Genomic DNA, 17,822 nt, shown 5'->3' on the forward strand with positions numbered 1-17,822 from the left:
CGGGAAGGGAAGGGACCGCAGTGCATCCCTGAGCCCTGGAGGCCAAGGTGAGTCTTCGCATTGGAATGCACCGCCCACCCCCAGTGCGAAACATCAGTCCGCAACCGCAGGCTGAGTCTGGCGGGGGACGGGCGCATGCCGCTGGCTGCTCCGAGTGGGCTCTGTGTTTCTGCTGGCCTCTCCTTGGGAGATCTGGATGCAGGTCAGTTTGGCAGAAATGTCACGAGGGCGGCTTGCGTGCCCGTGCTGGGCAGAGGTGACCATCCTTCCCTGCTGAGCAGGTGACAGTAAGAATGAGTCAGTCCAGCCTGGACTGGAGCCGGGGGACCCACTTCCGTGAAGGCAAGTCAGTGCAGGTTGGCAGGAGGCAGTGGCTCCTCACCCCACGTGCCCTCACCACGTGGTGGCCGGCTGCCTGCCCCCCTCCCCCGCTGGGCTGGGAGGGAGCGAGGGGAAGCTCGGTGTCGTTCAGGACCCCAGAAGCCCCATGTCGTGTTTCTTTCGTGGGCCGTCCAGGCATTTTGGTTGGGGAGAGGGGTGGTTGGCAGGGTCGTGTGCAGGTGGCGGCCCCTCCCGGGAGGCTGACCACCCCAGAGGCCCCCCGCGCAGGGACTGGGAGCCGCTCCCCCCACATAGTGCAAACCAAGGTCCGGGTTGCGTCTCCTTCGGCCAGAGTCCCAGTCCCATTTCTCAGTGGACACCGCAGGGCCGGCTTCCCGTAGGAACAGGGAGCAGCCACCAGAGTGGGAGGAACGCCCCAGCATGATGTGTGGAGAGGCCTGGGGCGCTGTGGCCCAGCATGGACAGGGCATGGGGGAGGGCTTCCTGGAGGAGGTGGCATGTGCCCGTGTCTTGGCAGGAGGAAGAGCATTTTTGCCATTCCTGGTGGCAGAGTCATGGCCGTCAGGGCGGAAGGACGGGTTGGGCCGGGTGTGGTGGGCGGTCGGGGGAGGAGCACGTCTCATGTAGCCGCACAGCCTCCCAGGGAGTCGAGTGGCGCTGCCGTGACTGCCACAGCTGGGCTCCCTGAGCCGCCAGGGTCAGAGCTGCTCGATGGGCGCGCTCACTCCCAAGCTCTGAAGCCGCCTCCTCCCAGGGTGCGCAGCGCGCGGGGTGCGCAGGGTCCCCCCCGCCCCCCCGGGGGAGAGCGCGACCATGGAGTTCGCTCAGGGGGGCCGAGCGGCGTGCTCCAGGCTCGCTGCGGGCTGTCCCGTGGCCGGCCGATACCCCTGCCTGCCTGGTTCTGCGTGAGTCCCTCCCTCCTCGCCCACTGTTTCACTCTCCACAGCCTGTGGCCCCCACGCACCGGCCAGGGGTTGGCAGGACTGTCTTCTCGGCCTGGGACACGCTGTCTCGGGTCCCCTCCTGCAGGGAGGCCCCACCCCTCCCCCAGGTGGATGAGGTCTCTCTCCCCTGAACTTGGGACTATGACCCTGGCCTTCATGGGTGCTTCTTCCTCTCGGTCTCTGGGCCTGCCGTCTGTCCGTGTCTTAACCTGAGCCCTTGGATGTCAGGGGCTGTGTCCAAGTCACGGTTCTGTCCCCAGCTCCCAAGAAGGGTCCTGCCCACAGGGAGGAGGCCGGTACTGCTGAGCGGGACAGGAAAGGGTCAGGCCGCGCTTTGTCACCAGGAGCGAGGAGAAACCAGCCTTCCCTGTCTGATGCTTGGAGCCTGAGGTTGCCCCTCCTTTGGGGAAGTTGGTCAGCAGCGTGGGGAGTGCTGAGTGCTGGGGCTTGGTGACCGAGGGCAAGGGTCCCCGGCTGAGGAGGCCGGAGTGGGACCTGGAGCAGCCTGTCCCCGGGGAAGCTCCGCCTTGCTCCCGGCAGGGCTGCGGTGTGAGGGGCTGAGCACCCAGGGCGCGGAGTCAGACGGCTGCGTGTGTGTCCTGGCCCAGCCTTGCCTTAGCTGTGTGCACTTGGGCGGCCAGAGGTGTCTCCGACCCTCCGTTTCCTCTTCTGTTGGATGGCAGTGCCAGCCGGACCCCCTTCACGGGGCCGACGGGGGCGGCAGCCTGGGCCGAGGCTGGCGCCGGCTCTGCACGCTGACTTCAGGGCGCATTGCCTGTGCATACAGGCCTCGCCTGCGGGGCCGTGCAGCGGGTGGAAGGGGCGGCTGGGCTGCGGTGCCGCAGGCCAGCGGGGAAGCATCTGTCCATGGCCGCCTCTGTGGAAAGTGCCGGAGCGGGCAGGAGGTGTCAGCTGCGACATCGGGCTGCCCTCCCCACCCTGTTACCAAACAGCAGGACTTCCTGGAAGGGTAAGAGGTAGAAAACAGTCCTAGCACCCCAGCTGCATGTACAGAGGGCTCCCCGAGGACCAGGAGGTGCCGCCCGCGCTGTCTCAGGAGGCCTCAGCCCCGCCTGGCCTGCTGCCTCACCGCGGAGCCCCCCAAGACCCCGAGGGGGAAGCTGAGGCCTGGCAAAGCCGAAGGGGAGCTGGAGTTTTTGATTCCTGGCCTCGTGGGGCCCAGGGCCCCCTGGGTGCTCCAGGGGCTCAGGCTGTTCAGAACGGGAACTCCAAGCTGGGGCTGGCCTGGCGCCGGCGTGGGGCGGCTGGGACGTGGATGGAGAGGCAGCAGGCTGGCTGGGGACCTTGGACTTCTCAGACATGGGCCAGGGCCCCTCCACACAGGGGCGGGGAAACTGAGGCCAGGGCCTGCGAGTGCGTGGCAGAGCCAGTGTGGGGCTCCGTGCCAGGCGGCCTTCGCCTCTAATTGCTCATTAAGGGCGTTTTTTCTCCTGCCTCTGACTGTCGTCTTGGGGCTTCTAATGGAGGCTTCTGGTGCTTGTTTTATTTTCACTTTTTGAGAATTGTTCCAGCTTAAAGCTTCCAATTTCCATGAGGTCATTGGAGCCAGGAGCCTGGCCTGCCGGCTCCCCGCCCCCCACTGCTGCTGAGGGCTCTGCTGTGGCTGGGAGGGGGCCCCCCACGCACCCCGAGAGGCGCGGAGCCTGAGGTTCTGCTGCCCCCGCTGCTGAGCAGGAAGCTGTGGGTCCCAGCTGTGAGTCACTCCCATTAGGTAGCTGGGAAGGAGCCTTCCCATGTGTGAGCCTGGACGCCGGGCCACCTCCAGGCTGGTCCAGACCCCGGCCCAGCTGCCTGGGGGCCCTGGAGGAGAGCCAGGTAAAGCGGGGTGTGGGTGGGGCCGGGCCTACGGGGGCCGCTGGACAACAGCACCCCCGGCAGGCTGGGTCCGGCACTGGGTGGACAGGGCCCAGGCTGGGGGTGCAGGGGGCTCCCAGAGCCTCCTAGGCGGACAGCCGCAGGCGGGGGTGGCCCCCGGACAGAGCACCAGAGACAACGTGTCACGGGCTTTTTGCGGCACGGCAGGAAGGTGCTGTTATGACCACACTGTGGTTCGTTGGGCCTGTCCTACCGGGAGCTCGGGGAGAGCAGCCTCTGAGCCCATGTTTCTGTCCAGGTCGGGACTGCGCACATCCAAGCGCACTTCACTTTTCTCAATGGCTAAAAGCGAGCGCGGGAAGAGCAATGGAATTTATTTTATTAGGTTAAAAAATAAACAAAACCTCAGGCTCTGGAAGGGACGCCTGCTGGGCGAGAACCAAGGGGCCAGAGGAGAACGGCCTGGTCTCCCTTTCTGTCCAGCCCGAGGCCCCGGGGCTGGCGTGGCCCACAGCTAGGGGGTCCTTCTGGATCCTCCCGTGCGTTCGTCAAACACATGGGCACAGACACGCGGAGGGGCGGCAGCCTTTTCCCTGTCACCACATGGCGCCCAGGACAGCTGGCACTGCGGGCTTCCTCCTTTGGTGGGGGCGGGGCCGGGGCGGGGCCGGGGGCGGGGCCAGGGGGAGGGAAGCAGCGGGCTGAGCTGAGCTGGGCTCTGAGCCTCAGGGCCCCTGGTCCCAGGGCCGGGCGGGGCGGGCCGGTGTCAGGCCGGCTCCGTGTGGACGTGGAATGGCTGTGATGTGGGCTGTCCCTAGTGCGCTCCGGATGCAGAGGGCAGGTGGACGATGCGGGGGCGCCCCACCGGCCTTTCGCAGAGTCAGGGGCCTGCTCGCCTGCGGCCCTCGGGCGGTGCGAGCCTCTCTGTGGATGAGTGTTCATCTTTGTTAGCTATTTCACGTTTCAGAAGCGAACTCCATAGCTAGGGCCTTGAATGTGTACGCCCGTGGAGGCGTCTTTGCCCCGACAAGGCTGAGGGAGGCGCTGAAGAGAGCAGACTGCAGAGGAAGGGCGGAGGGGCTGGCCGGGCCGGAAGTGCGGTTCCGCGGGGCGCAGTTGTCGGCGGGCCCTTCGGTCACCTTCTTTGCCGCCCATGCTGCAGGTCTCCCCCCTCCCATGGGCCCTGGGCTCTCCGGGGTTTTCCTGAGGCTCTGGCTGCGAGGTGTGGATGTGGAGGAAGAGGGGAGGTGCTTGGATTGTTCCAGATTGTTGGTCCTCAGAAGGGAAGGTGTGCAGTTTGGTGGGGGGAGCGTGTCCAGGGGTGTCTTATGGAAAAGAAGTGGCCTTTTTCCAGGAGTGGGGAGTGCGAGGTGGTCTATAAGGGCCTCTGTACCGGCATGGGGTCAGGGGTGGGGTGACCTGTGGGACAGGGCCAGACCGGGGCCTCCAAATAGGCTGCAGGGGCTCTCCAAGGGGAGACAAAGGTCTGGCCGGATGTCACTCTGGGGATGTGGACCCCTCTACATCTTTACAGCTTCTAGGCGCTGCGTTAGCCCGGCCCCTGCCTCCTGCCCGCCCTGTGCGGGAGGTGACATCTGTGCCCAGCTTGCGGAGGAGACCGCGGCCCGGCAGGGGCAGCTCCGTCGTCCTCGCACAGAGCGGGTTTCCGGGGTGTCCACCCACACTCAGCCTGAGCGCTGCGCCGTCGGAAGCCGGGACCCTGTGCCAGCCAGTGGAGAGGCAGGCGTGGCACTGGGGGGCCGGGGACGGCCCTCACGGGCGTGGTGGGGGCGCGGGTTCCTCTGAGGGAGTCCTGGGCCTGCCCCCGAGTGCGCCTGCCCCCGAGTTAGGCCGCTGTCCCTCAGCTCCTTCCTCCTGTCCTGGAGGAAGCAGGTCCGGGGCACGTTCACACCGAGCTCATGGCAGCTTTGCCCAGGCAGAGGACAGGGCCGAACCTGCTGGGAGGTTCCGGGGCCCCGAGGGAGCAGGCCCTGCGGTCACACCGCACGCCAGTATTAGAACTCCAAGCAGCGCCTTTTGTGGGGTTGGGTCTTGGGGTGCAAGGGGGTGCTGCTGGGGGCCCTGGGGGCTTTTGCTCTGTTTAAAGGGACCTAAATAACCAGGAGCCGGGAGCGAGTGGGGCCTGGGTCACAGGAAGGCAGGAGTCCACTCCACCCAACAGCAGCGAGAAGCAGGGGTCTCCTGGAGGTCGTGGGGTCCAGCCCCCATCCCCAGGCAGGGCCGGGGACACTCCTCCCAGCAGAGTGGGCGGGGGTGGGGGGCGGTGTCGAGCAAGGGTCTGAGCGGGCTCCTCGCCTCTGGGTGATGGCTGCCCGGTGCGTCCGGTGCATCCGGTGCGTCCAGTGCGGGTGGATCAGGTGAGGAGGCGCATGAGCTGCGTCTGGCCTGGGGGAGCCGCTGCCTAGGGGAAGGTGGTGGTCATCGCTGTGTGTGGGCCCTGCTTTGCATCACCCTGTCCAGACTTGGGTGCGAGGGCCAGCCCGTCCGGGGAAAGGACGCTGGGAGGGGGGGACGGGCCGGGGGCGGGCCCCCCGCCCGCAGCCCCTGCCCCCCCCCGCAGCCCCTGCCCCCCCCGCAGCCCCTGCCCCCCCCGCAGCCCCTGCCCCCCCGCAGCCCCTGCCCCCCCCGCAGCCCGTGCCCCCCCGCAGCCCGTGCCCCCCCGCAGCCCCTGCCCCCCCCGCAGCCCCTGCCCCCCCCCGCAGCCCCGGCCCCCCCCGCAGCCCCGGCCCCCCCCGCAGCCCGTGCCCCTGGGGCTAACTGTCCTTCCTCAGTCTCCTCCCCTGTGGAATGACAGTGCCAGGGCCGGTTTCCGGGAGAGTTAAAGGCGAGAAGAATGCGTCCTAGGCCACTGAGATTGGCCAGCTCAGGCCTAGGGTTTCCCAGGCAACGGCCGGAGCCCTCCGGCCGGGCCCTCTTCTGCCGCGTGGCCCTCTGCCCCCTCCCAGCCCACTCACCCGCCTGTGGCTCCCGCCACCCCCGTCCCCAAAGGGCGGTGGCAGCCTGGCCACCCAACTGCCACCAGCATCTGGCTCCACCTGCCGCTGTCCACGGGTTTCACAGCTGGCCCGTCGGGGCTGGGCGCGGCCCGATCCTGGGCGCACACCCGGCCCTGAGGCAGCTTCTGGGCCTGCTCTCCCCTGGCCCCACGCACCCCGTCCCCACCCTGGAAGCCCTCTAGGTGTTGGTGCGGTGGGTGGTGAGCCTTGGGCCAGAGGTGGGCTCAGCTCCTCTTAGGTGACCTTCTCTTGTGACCGTGGGACCACCCTTTCTCCTGCCACCTGCTGACCTCTTGGACAGGTCTGTTTGCACGTGTTTGCGAGCCCCACCCTGTGCTGTGCTGGGGAGCGCGGCCTGAGCTGCCCTGGTGTTGAGGTGGACGGGGCCGCTGGCCTCGGGCCCAGAGAATCGGCCCGGGGGTGCCTGGGTCCCTCTAACACGCTCGCCTGATGGGCCTCCCTGGCTGGTGTCATGGGAGAACCCCTTCTCCTGCCTCCTGAGGCCCCCGCCCTCCTGGCCCATCTCTGTGGCCACTGGCGCTGGGGCCAGGCCAGGACATGGCCAACGGCCGGTGCACCCCTCTCCTGCCTCGGCCATGCCGTCCTCTCTCTCTGTCCCTGATGTGAGGCCCCCTTCTGGACTCCTCGAGTTCAGGAGGTGAGGGGACTCGAGTGTGCCCACTCCAGCATCTGCCTGGCGGCTTTTCCCCGTCGGCTCCGAGCTGAGCCCCTTCTCGCTGGTGCCAGAGCTGGGGGACACGGGGAGCGCCCCCCGCCCGACACTGGCCATTCGGAGGGACCCTCCTGCCCCGACGGTCACCTCGGTGGGCTTCCTCCCAGCCCGGTGAGAGGTGACGGGGCGGAGATGCTCACGACCCCGAGAGGTGGCGCTTGGGGCTGGCGGCCTGCAGGCCAGGCGTGGTCTCTGAGGAGGTGCATGCTGTGGGTGGCATCAGCACCCAGCTCTCGGGGCCCAGTGTCCCCAGTGAGGCCTCTTTGTCTCCTGGGACCCAGGCCCTTCTCGCCCCTCAGGGACCTGCCCCACCCCTCTGCGGTGGCTCAGTCTCACTGTGTCGGGGACCCCCGACTCAGGTTGCCGGTTTTCTGAGTCATTGATACTGAGCAGGCTGAGGTCCAGGCTGCTGTCTGCACAGACGGGGAAACTGAGGCCTGGAGGGTTCCCCCACCTCGGGGCTCGTGTGAGTTTTCCTGGTCAGAGCCGGGGTAGAGGCTCCCTTCCCCCGGACCTGCTCGGAGGGGGGACGTGGATGAGGGCCCAGTCGTCCCGCCTCCCTGTCTCAGTCTCCCCGTGTCTGCAGTGGGCAGCCAGCGTCTCCGGGGTCTGCCTGTCCCTGCTGCTGGCCTCCCGGACTGGCTGGAAGAGGGCAGGTGCTTCTTGCCTGTGGTGCCTGGGCTTACCGGGAAGCGTCCTCTTCAAAAACATCAGTCACCAGAGTCCCCACCCCCGTCCCCAGGGAGGGGGCGCCTCAGTGCCCAGCAGGGCCTGGGGGACAGCTCCTCTGCATCCCTGTCAGCCCCACCTCCTGGGCAGGGGCAACGGAGGAGAAGAGGTGCCTCTGGGGGGCTGGCACCCCAGGACTTGAAGTGTGGCCCAGTGCCTGTGGCCGCCCAGGTGTGTGCAGCCGCCCCCGGCCCCGGGAGCTGGCAGCCTCTTTGAAGCCCGGAGCACTAGGCAGCGTAACCAGCCTGCCCTGCAAGGGAGGAAACCGAGGCCCAGAGGGGCTGGCGGGCCCACCCTGGGCCGCACAGCTGCTCGGGTGCCCATCTGGGGTTCGCAGCTGTTTGACCTGAGAGCCTGTGCACTCAGCCGGGGGGCTTTCCTGCCCCCCCCATGCCCCCGCCCGGCCTGAGGCTGCTCTGCTGCCCTCCTGGCCTCCGTTTTGTTCTCCGCGGCTCATGTATCCTGCGTCTCTCCCCTCCCCGCAGCTCTTCAAGGGACCCCCACGCTCGTGTCTTTCGCTGCAGCAGCGGCGCCGCGCTGGGTGCCTGGCGGCGGGCAGTGGGAACGCCCCGTGGGCACGTGCTGGGCACACGGGGGCCTGTGTTCCCGGGCAGAAGCGGCACAGTAAGGACCAGGCCGGCCCCGGCCCCGGCCAGTTTCTGAATTTCTGAGGTTTTATAGCCGTGAGGTCATTTCCCTGTGAGAATAGGTGGGGGACGTTTTTATCCCCATCACTCAGGTGAGAAACTGGGTCCCGAGCGGCAGGTGACCAGCTGGAGCTCCCGCCAACAGGACGAGGGATGTTGGGGTCGGGGCCCAGCCCCTGCCCGCCAGCCCGGCGCCGGCTTGGTTGGACCCTGGAAGCTGGAGAGGGCAGGGCCAGGCACCAGCCTCGGGGGCCGTGTCCCCTCGCCGGGCAGTGGCAGAGGGGCAGGCCAGCTGCCGGTGCTGGCGTGGGAAGGGTGGGCGGCGCAGGGACGCGGAGGCAGGCGCTGCATCCAGAAGCGATGGGGGTCGGCGGCACCCCCCCCCGCCCCCCCCCGCCGAGGAGGCGGCAGCTGAGCGCAGCTCTGAAGGGTGGCGCGAGTCCACCAGGCAGGGGAGTTTGGGGGTGGGGAGGTCGGCGGTGCTTTGAGGCCCTTGCAGCCTGGAGACCAAAGGGTGGGGCTTGTTTGGGGAACCGAAATAAGTCGAATCATGCAGCCCCGGAGAAGGCCTCGGGCAGCCCCGGAGGAGTGTTTTGGCCAGGGGGTGAGCAGGGCTGGGCTGGGTGTCCTTGGGGTCCTGGGCAGGTGTGGGAGCCCGGCTGGATTATCCTGGGGGGGCCTGGGTTTGGGGGACGTGGGGCGCAGCGGACTGAGACTCTGTCATGGCGCTTGGCATGCCCAGCCTGGCCCTGCCTCCGGAAAGCGGGGGTGCGTGGAAAGGCAGAGCAGGTTGCCTGGGACGGGGCCTCGGCTCCAGGGCTGGCTGCGGGCAGGGCCACTCGACCCCCATCATGGGCGCTGGGCTCCAGAAGCTGGGCTGTGGTTTCGGGGGCAACCGGCTGGGGCTGCTTCCCCGCTGAAGGGCTCTCCGGCTCTGGGCTGGGCTTCACCAGGCAGCCCCTGCCCCTTGCACGCCCCCTCGGCCTCACCCAGGTCCTCAGAAGCTGTGGGGAAGTGGAATCCTAGCTCCTCGGATCAGGGCCGGGGACTGTGGTGGCTGGCGCTGCGGGGGCCAAACTGGGGACCAGGGGGCTAGGGAGTGGCTTCAGGGGCGCTGTGATGCTTCGCTGGGCTCCGTGAATGGCCGGGGGAGGCCCGGGCCCCCCAGCGCGACCTGCGGAGCCCTGGCTGGGGGTGCCTTGCCCCTGACCTCTCTGTGGCCAGCGGCTCCGCTAACCTGAGCGGGAAGGGCCCCGCAGGCAGATGTGGAGACCCTGCCTGCCCTGGAGGGATTGCGCCCGGGGCCGAGGGGCCGAGGGGCCCAGCGGCCAAGCGGCCAAGCGGCCAAGCGGCCAAGCGGCCAAGCTGTGCCGGCCTCCCGACAGGCATCCCCGGGCTCCGCCTGTGCTGCTGTACCCACGGCAGGTGGGGCGTCTGAGGCAGGGGCCACCTCCTCACGTTGCTTCGGGGAAGCAGGAAGTAAGACGTGGGCTCTTTTCCTGGCTGGGGTTTTGGGCTCTTTCCTGCGTGCACCTCTCCAGAGCAGGGCGCCTCCCTGAACCGAAAACCCCAGGCCCGCGGCTGTCGGCCCCTTTCTCCATTTGTCTCCCCCTCCCAGCCCCCACCCCCACGCTGGAGGCCAGGCTCAGGGCTGGCCCCGCACATGCAGCAGGTGCCCAGGCTCACCCCCCGCCTCTGTGTGCCGACCCAGCCCACGTCAGGGGCAGGCCGGGGGGCCAGCCTGTGGGAAGAGGGGAAGATAAGGTCTCTGGGCCACTGTTGCCCAGGAAGTGGCCTTAGGGAACAAGCCCCAAGTGGACTCTTGACGTTTCCAAAGTCAGCATTTCCCAACAAGGACTCCTGCCAAAAAAGTCCCTTGAACCGATAAGACAGGGGAACTTTCAGCTGTGTTTAATTCAGCGCGTTTCCTTCCTGCAGGACTTGTCAGAGCCTTTGATTTGCTAACAGGCACAGGGAACTGGGAAAGGGGAAGGAGGACGTTCAGGTGCATGGCCGGGCAGGTGCCTAGCTTGTCACAGCCCCCTGCCGGGCGACGCATCTCGGGCGACGCATCTCGGGCAACGCCGGCGCAGGGCTGAGCTAGAGCCTGGGCCTCAGAGGGCAGCTGGCTGGGGCCAAATCTCAGCTCCACCGCTTCCCAGCCAGGGCACTTCGGATGAACAGGCTAGAGACCCATAGTTGACCGCACGCCACTCTGGGGGCCAGGATGGAAGGATCCCGCCCAGCCTCCCCCACCCCCCACCCCTGCCTGCCCCTTGGTGGAGGTTCTCTGAGGCCAGCAGGGGGGCGGCCTGTGCCTTTTTCTTGCCAGCTGGGTCTGGAGGGGGCAGGGGCATCTTGGGGGTTGGGTGTTACGCTTCCTCTCCTGTGCGCCGACCTCCAGGGTTTGGGGTGGGGACCAGATGCCACCAGGGAGTTCTCTCTGGCTTGGACCAACGTCCCCACCACCTCCGACCCCAGTGGATGGCCGCTCCTTTGAGGCCTAGCCAGTGCCACACGGGGGTGTCAGCCTGTGTCACTGCTCGTGGCCCCGAAAGCAGCCCTGAGGTGCTGCCCTCCGCCCTCTGCACCCCGGAGCCTGGCCACTCTCAGGGTCGGGGGGGCGGGCCGGGGCCACCTGACCCCTCCCGTGCGGTTGGCTGTGGCAGAGGCGAGCGGGGGACGAGGATAGATTAGGGGCTCACCGCCAACCTGATCACACTTGCCCTCGCGACGCGGGGCCCTTGTGCCAGGTGCGGCCTCAGCGACCTGCCCGCCCGCCCGCGCCAGCCCCTCGAGCCCTCTGAGAGCCCCCGTGGCCAGAGTGGTGTTCTCCCCTTTCTCCAGTGGGAGACCGAGGCGCAGAGAGGGTTCGTAACTCCCTCAAGGCCATGCAGCTTAGACATCATGGCCCTACAGTTCTTTCTTTAAAAAAATTTTTAATGTGTTTTCATACACACACATATGTATCTACGTTTGCACCCCCCAGACATGCTAGGAACACATTTTTCCATGTTCACATATTAAGCTTACAGTGTCACTTTGAGGTTTCCTGCTAGTGTCTTTGGTTTTTGCGCTGTTTATCTGAGAAGGCACCCTAGGGAGGTACGGCGGGCGTAGCGGGAGCTGCGCCTGGCGCACGGGTCCGGCTGCCGGCGTCTGGGGGTAAGTGTGCGCCCGCGCAGCCACCTCCGCGCTCTGGGCCACAGCCTCCCAGCAGCTCCGGGGGTTTTCTTTCCTGCGCGCTCCTGCTATTTTTGTGATAACACATAAACTCTGCCCTCTTAGAAATGGTTAACGTGTGCAGTATTGTTAACGCTAGACGCTCGTATGCAGTAGATCCTGGTTTTTCTGTTGAAACCTTTTAAAAAAGCTACACAGGCTACACTATGACAGTAGGAACAGAAACAGGATGAGGAGAAGGAAGACTCACTCCATGAGGGCAGCAGTTTCGGTCTCGGTGGCCCGGCTCCGCCCGCTCCATTCTGGCGTGACTGTAGCTGCACGGACTTTTCACGGGATGCTCCGGGTCGGGACGGCTCTAGCTGCCGCCCCTTTTGACAGCTGTGTAGTGTTCCATGGTAAGGCTGTAGCCTGATTTCTTTCACTCACTCCAGCCTGATACATTGTTTTCCGTCTTGTGCTGTTACAAATAAGGTTGCAGGGAATACTTTGTACTTGCCATTTCACACCCCGGCCAGTGTGTGGAGGCCGAATGAATTCCCCGGAGGGGATTGGCTAGGTCAAAGGTATGTGTGTACGTTAGGGACTTTGGGAGATAAGACTTAATTATCTTTCCCCGGGTCCTGCCAGATTGCACTGGTGTTGGGGTGAATGGGTGCGCATTTGTACCCAGCCTGGCCAGCGCAGGCCTGTGAGATGCTGGGGACCTTTGCCCATCGGGTATGTAAAAATGGCTTTCCACCTCAGTTTTAATAAGCGTTGCTCTTGTTATGGGTCAGCCTCCTTCCAAATGTTTAAGAGCCACTCACATTGCCTTTCTGTGAACTTTCTGTTCGTACCCTTCTCTCCTTTTTCTTTTGGATTATTGGCTTTTTTTTCTTTCTTTTAACCTTTGTAGGCTCTCTTTATGTAGGAGGGAGACTAACTCCTCACGGTAAGAGTTGCAAATGTTTCCCTAATCGCTCATCTTTTGATTTTGCGTTTTATGGTCTTTATTAGGTAGAAACATATTTATAAAGATGTAATTGAATTTGGCAGTCTTTCCGTCATGGCGTTTGGGTGCTTGCGTGAGGGTAGGAAGCACTCGTTCATGGCAGCATCACAAGGGAATTCCGTCACGGTTTCTTGCGCCCTTTGACACCTGCCTGGTATAAGCTGTGACTTCCGCTTGCCCGGTCCCCCTCCAGTGGCGCAGTCTTAAGGTTCAAACTTACGCCCTGCTGGCCCCTCCAGGTCAGTGGTCACTGTATCTGCCTGTGGGTTGGTGAAATGGGTCTCTCCTCCCTCTGCCCACTCCTGTTCCTGCCCTGCTGTCTGCACCGGTCCCGGGAAGCCCACCGTCCTGTTGTCCTGGGCAGAGCTAGCGTCGGGTGAGGTCCCCAAAGGCTCGCTAGACTTCCCCTTTCTGCTTTTGCCCTTATCAAAGGGAAAGGGGTCAGACATGTGTTGAACATGAGCATGAAAGGGCTTCCACACTACGAGGGAGCCTCGTGAGGGCAGTGTTAAAGGAATGAATCACTAATGGTGAAATTTCAGCAAGAGGCGGGGGCGGGGAACACTGCTGTGCTTTCTAGTAGGGGCGCCTGGTGGGCGGATCAGTCAGGTGCCACCCAAAGGGCGCTGAGCCCTTGCAGGCCCCTCGGGGAGTGGGCCCTGGGGCTCTGCCTTGGGGGACCTGTGGGGAGGGATCTGCCTCATGGCCCCTCCCCGAGGGCCTGGCACATAGGAGGTTCTAGTGCGTGTCTGTTGAATGAATAAACACGAGCTCTTCTCTCAAGGTGAATGAATAGATGAGCTTTTCCCAGGCAGCGACTTCACTGTCCTTAGAATTGGCACAGGGGCCAGCAAGCAGATTCATGATCCCTGGCTGCTGGTGCCTAGGGGTGGGGGGTGAGGGATAAATGGGGTATTTGCATTTTAAAGAGAGGCTGACTAGGGTGATGTTTAAACTCCCTACCTGCCCCCCACCCACAGCCAGCCCCCTGGGGCCGGGTGGCACCAGCCTGGCCGGCCTGCCCCTCAGCTCCCCTTCAGTTCTCCCCACGCAGCCCTGGCCCCCAGCTGGGCCTCAGAGGGGTGACCTCGCCCCGGGGCTCGGTGATGGGGGAACCGAGGCCCACGTCAGGTGAGGGACCTGCCCAGGGTCACAGAGCAGGTTGGCGGCAGAGCTGGGCCTGGAACGGCAGCCTGTGGCCCTGGGGGCAGGGGTGGTCTGCCTGGGGGTTTTGGGGAGCACACAGCGGGAGGGGCTGCTCACATCACTGTCGGGGGCTTCAGGTTTTCCCTGTGCCACCGGGAGGCGGGGAGATGGAGTGGCACCGCAGCTCTGGGGACCCAGCGTCCCTCCTGGGCGCCTTGGCTGTCTCGTCCTGAAGCCTTGGCTGCGGCCACTGTGTGCAGTGCACCCGGCTCTCCCCCAGCTTAGGTGTTTGTACTCAGTTTACCCACAAGGACAGTGAGGGACCTGGGGCTCCGCCCTCCCTCCCTGCCTCCCAGGCAGGGCTCACCTGGGCAGAGGTAGGATGGAGCAGCGCTCGCTTCCTGTCCTTGGCGGGGGAGGGGCCCTTCGGCATCTGTCTCCATTGTCTCCCGCCCTGGGGCTCCTGCACCTTGTGCCGGGTCAGGGTTCCAGCTGGCAGGCTCCTCGCTCCCCACTGCCTGTCCCCCCTCCCTCTCTGCCACCCCCGTTCGCCAGGGCCTGGCAAGGGTGTGGTCGCAAACCCTGCCACCAGGGCTTTGGCGAGCAGGTGCCGGGGCAGTTGGCAGGAGTGTGGGGAGGCCTCCCCAGGTGGGGGGGGCAGGAAGCAGAGGCTGGTGTGGGTGACGGGCTGAGCTCGGCACCTAAGGCTGGCATCCTGTGGCCCCACGAGGGTCCCCTCTGTGCCTGCCTGTGCTGGGAGAGTGGCGTCTGCGGAGGGGCAGCCTGAACGTGAGACACCCCCCTCCCCCAGCAAAGGACAGCCTCCTCCCCACACCCCCGTGACCCGTCCCCGAGCGCCGGGCAGGCCCAGGGGCGAGCCTGTGCGGGGCGGGGCGGGGGCGGTTTGGCCTCAGCGCCCTGGTTGCCCTGGTCGCCCTGGTCGGGCGTGGGTGCGGGACTGGCCGAGGGGACCAGTGGAGCCTCCTCTCCTCCCCTCCCCAGGCTGCCCGCCCCCACTTCCTCTTCTTGTGGCCACTGGGGCCCCAGGCCCTGCAGCGGCGGCGGGGCCAGAGGCAGCCAGGCTAGGGCTCCTGCCCGCCAGCACTGCTGGGTGAGGAAGTGGGCCTGTGTCTGCGTCGCTGGGGTGGTCTCAGTACCCACCCCGGGGCGGGGCTGGCTGCTGCAGGTCAGCCAGTCCTGTGGGGGTGGGGGTGGGGTGGGGGGTTCTGAGCGCCCCGCAGGCCCGGCCTCCTCGGCTTTGCTCCGGGGAGGAGTCCCACACTCCCGTCTCCACTGCCACCTCGGTGTGCCCCCCACCTCGGTGTGCCCCGAGCTCCCTAACTCCGCCCTGGGAGGCCACTAGAGAGGATGTGGGGAGCTCTGTCCCACCTCCTGCAGCCCTGGGCTCGGCGCCTGGGACACAGTGACAGAGGCGCGAGTGCAAGGGGGTCCCTCCCTGGCTGGCTCAGCCTGTCCCAGAGGGAGGCCTTGGCCGGCTGTGACTGCCGGGCCCGTTCTTACCGCTGGCCTAAGTGGGACCCCTCACCCCCAACTCCGGGCCCACCGAGGGGCTGCGAGGGCTTCCTGGATACAGCAACGGGGGGGGGGGCGGTCTAGGCTGCAAGTGACAAAAACTGACAACTGGCTTCAGTGGCCAGTGGCATTGCTTGTCCCCTGCGCCTCAGGTGTCGGAGGCTGCGGAGCTTCAGGCAGAGCTGGGCCCAGGGCCCTGGGGGTCTCTCACCCGCTCGCCGCGTGGGCTGTGTCCTCGTGGGCTGTGTCCTCGTGGGCTCCCAGGCGACTGCCAGGAGCTCTGGAGAGGGCGCCCCTTTCCCGTGGGCCAGCCCCAGTCCCAGAGGAGAGCCTCAGCGAGATGATTTTGGTCACATGTCCGTCCTTAAGCCACTCCCTGGGGCTTGGGAGAGGCCGTACCTGGGACGCGTGGGCGGGGGGGGGGGGGCTGAGAGCGGGGAGATGACAGCGCCTCGCAGAAGTAGGAGACCCTCCCCGCAACTGGACCCTCGGGGGGCCCCTTCCTCCACCAAAGGGGGCTGCTCCCCCTGCCCCCACCAGAGTCGTCATGAGGGGTGGCAGACGGCGAGGGACCTGAGACTGCCGTCCCTCCGGGCAGAGGGGCCCTGGCCCTCCCAAGCGCACGTCTGCTCTGGGGCGAGGGCAGGCCCGGGAGGCAGGGCTTGGCTTGGCCTGAGGCAGGTCCACGGGCCAGGACGGCCTAGCGTCCGAGAGGTCTGCCCGGAGGGGTGTCGAGCTCCTGTCACCGGCGTGTGCAAGCTGAGGCTGCAGGTGGTTTGTGGGAGACATGGCACAGGGGACCCTTTACCCAGGGCTACAGAAGGGCCCCTCAGCTGCTGGCTGAGTCAGCAGCATCAGCAGAACAGGCGGCTGGACAGAAAGGCCTGTGGACCCTCCCTAGCGGCGGGGGCCTCGGGGTTGCGTTTTGGGGGGCAGCTCCCAGGGCGGAGCCATCTGATCCTGGGGTTCCCCAGCTCAGGAGCTGAGGAGGTCCCGGGGTGCCCAGTGCTGTTATTGTCCACCTCCTGTCCCTCCCGCCGTGGCCTGGGACGCAGCCTAATGAGCCCCCTGAGAGTAGCGTTTACCAGCCTGGGTTCCCACGGACCTTCGCAGCTGGTCCCGCTCTCTGCGCGCCTGGCTCAGCCTGGAGGGGTGGGTGGGCGGCTGGCGGAGGAAGGTGGCCAGCAGCATGTGCGTGTCTGTGCACATGTGTGCGTGTGTGGTTTTGCCTGGGGGATGGAGCATCTGTGGGAGTAGCCCCAGCCCCCTGGTGTTTGGGGTGTCTCAGTCAGCAGCCCTGACGCCCCAGCTTTGGCACCAGGCCCGAGGGACGGGCGGCGCTCACACCGGAGCCGCGGCTGCGGGCAGGAGCTCCAAGGGGAAGCCGCTCTGCGGGGACCAGGGGTGCCGGTGTGGGAGCTGGCAGACCCGGGGCTGAGCTCCCGCCGCTGCTGCTGGAGACCGTGGGCAAGCCGCTCGGCCTCTCTGGGCTCAGATGCGTATCTGCAAAATGACTGTAACACCTTGGCCTCAGCAGGCCAGGAAGGTGGCGGTGGGTGCGGTGCAACGGTTCTGGGGGGGGTGCCCGGACTGGGGGCGTCGCAGGGCAGGGGCCCGAGCCCGTCCCACAGACCCTGCAGCACGGCGTGGGCGTGGGGGTGAGCACGGAAGCACGTCGCTGGCGGATGGAGCCTGGGCCGGTGGAGAGTTAGAGGCTGTGTGTGCCTCCGCGGGCTGGGCTACTCCGATGTTAAAACCAACATTTACAAATGGGTGTTTTGCGGAGAAATGAGATTCATAGCTTGTCTAAGCACTTTGGCAGCCGGGGCCCACCCTCTGCAGGTTGCCCGGGTGAAACAGGTGCCCTGCCTGGGCCTGCAGGCAGCCAGGACCCCAGATCAACAAGCCCCCTCCGCCCCCAAGCACGTGCTTTTTCCGCTTTGTTCCGGGGGAGTTGCGGGCGGGCGGGACGTCAGGAGCTGGGCTCCCGGCCCAGGCTGCTCCCTTGACCCAGGCCCCCCAGCTCCGCGCCCTGTGTCTGGGGACTGTGCAGTGCGGGGTCACTTTGGGGACTGGGAGCCCCAGGCCCCGAGAGCCAGCCTGGCACATGGGCAGGGCCCTGGGCGCGGAGGGCCCGGGCCGGATCGCCAAGCCTTTTTGGAGTCAGTGGTGAGCAAACGAAGGCGTGGTGTTGGCGAGATGGGCCCATCCGGGCTGAGGGGCGCAAGCCCGGGGTCTGCTCCCCACTTGGTCACAAAGCGTCCCCTGTGTTCCCTTTCTGAGGCTCCGAGGCTCCGTCCCTCTTCGGGAAAGTGGAGCTTGCAAACGTCTCGTTCTTGTCAGGGGGCCTCTGTGGCCTCATGTGGAAACGTGACACGACATGGAGGCGGGTGCGCGACTCAGGTGCACCGAGGAGTGGGGTCCTGCCAGCAGGCCCGGGGGGCAGAGCAGAGCCTGCTGACACGCTCCACAGACATGCTCGCCCGACCTAGCACAGGGCAGCCCCCGGAAACGCTCTCGGAAGGGGAGGCGGCCTCAGTGGCCGCTGCCAGGATAATTAGCCACGTGGGAAAGGACAGGGAGCTGGATCCCTGCCTCACACCGTACACGAAATGCGAGCTGGACCGGAGACCGGTAATGGCGACATAGGCCAAGCTCTCGGGCAGTGCCGTCCGGTGGACGTTTCTGGACGTCCTGTATAATAGCCACCAGGGGTGT

Source organism: Pteronotus mesoamericanus, unplaced genomic scaffold (assembly GCF_021234165.1).
Source record: "Pteronotus mesoamericanus isolate MK-2021 breed Mesoamerican mustached bat unplaced genomic scaffold, CSHL_Meso_final contig_202, whole genome shotgun sequence".
Lineage (NCBI taxonomy): Eukaryota > Metazoa > Chordata > Mammalia > Chiroptera > Mormoopidae > Pteronotus > Pteronotus mesoamericanus.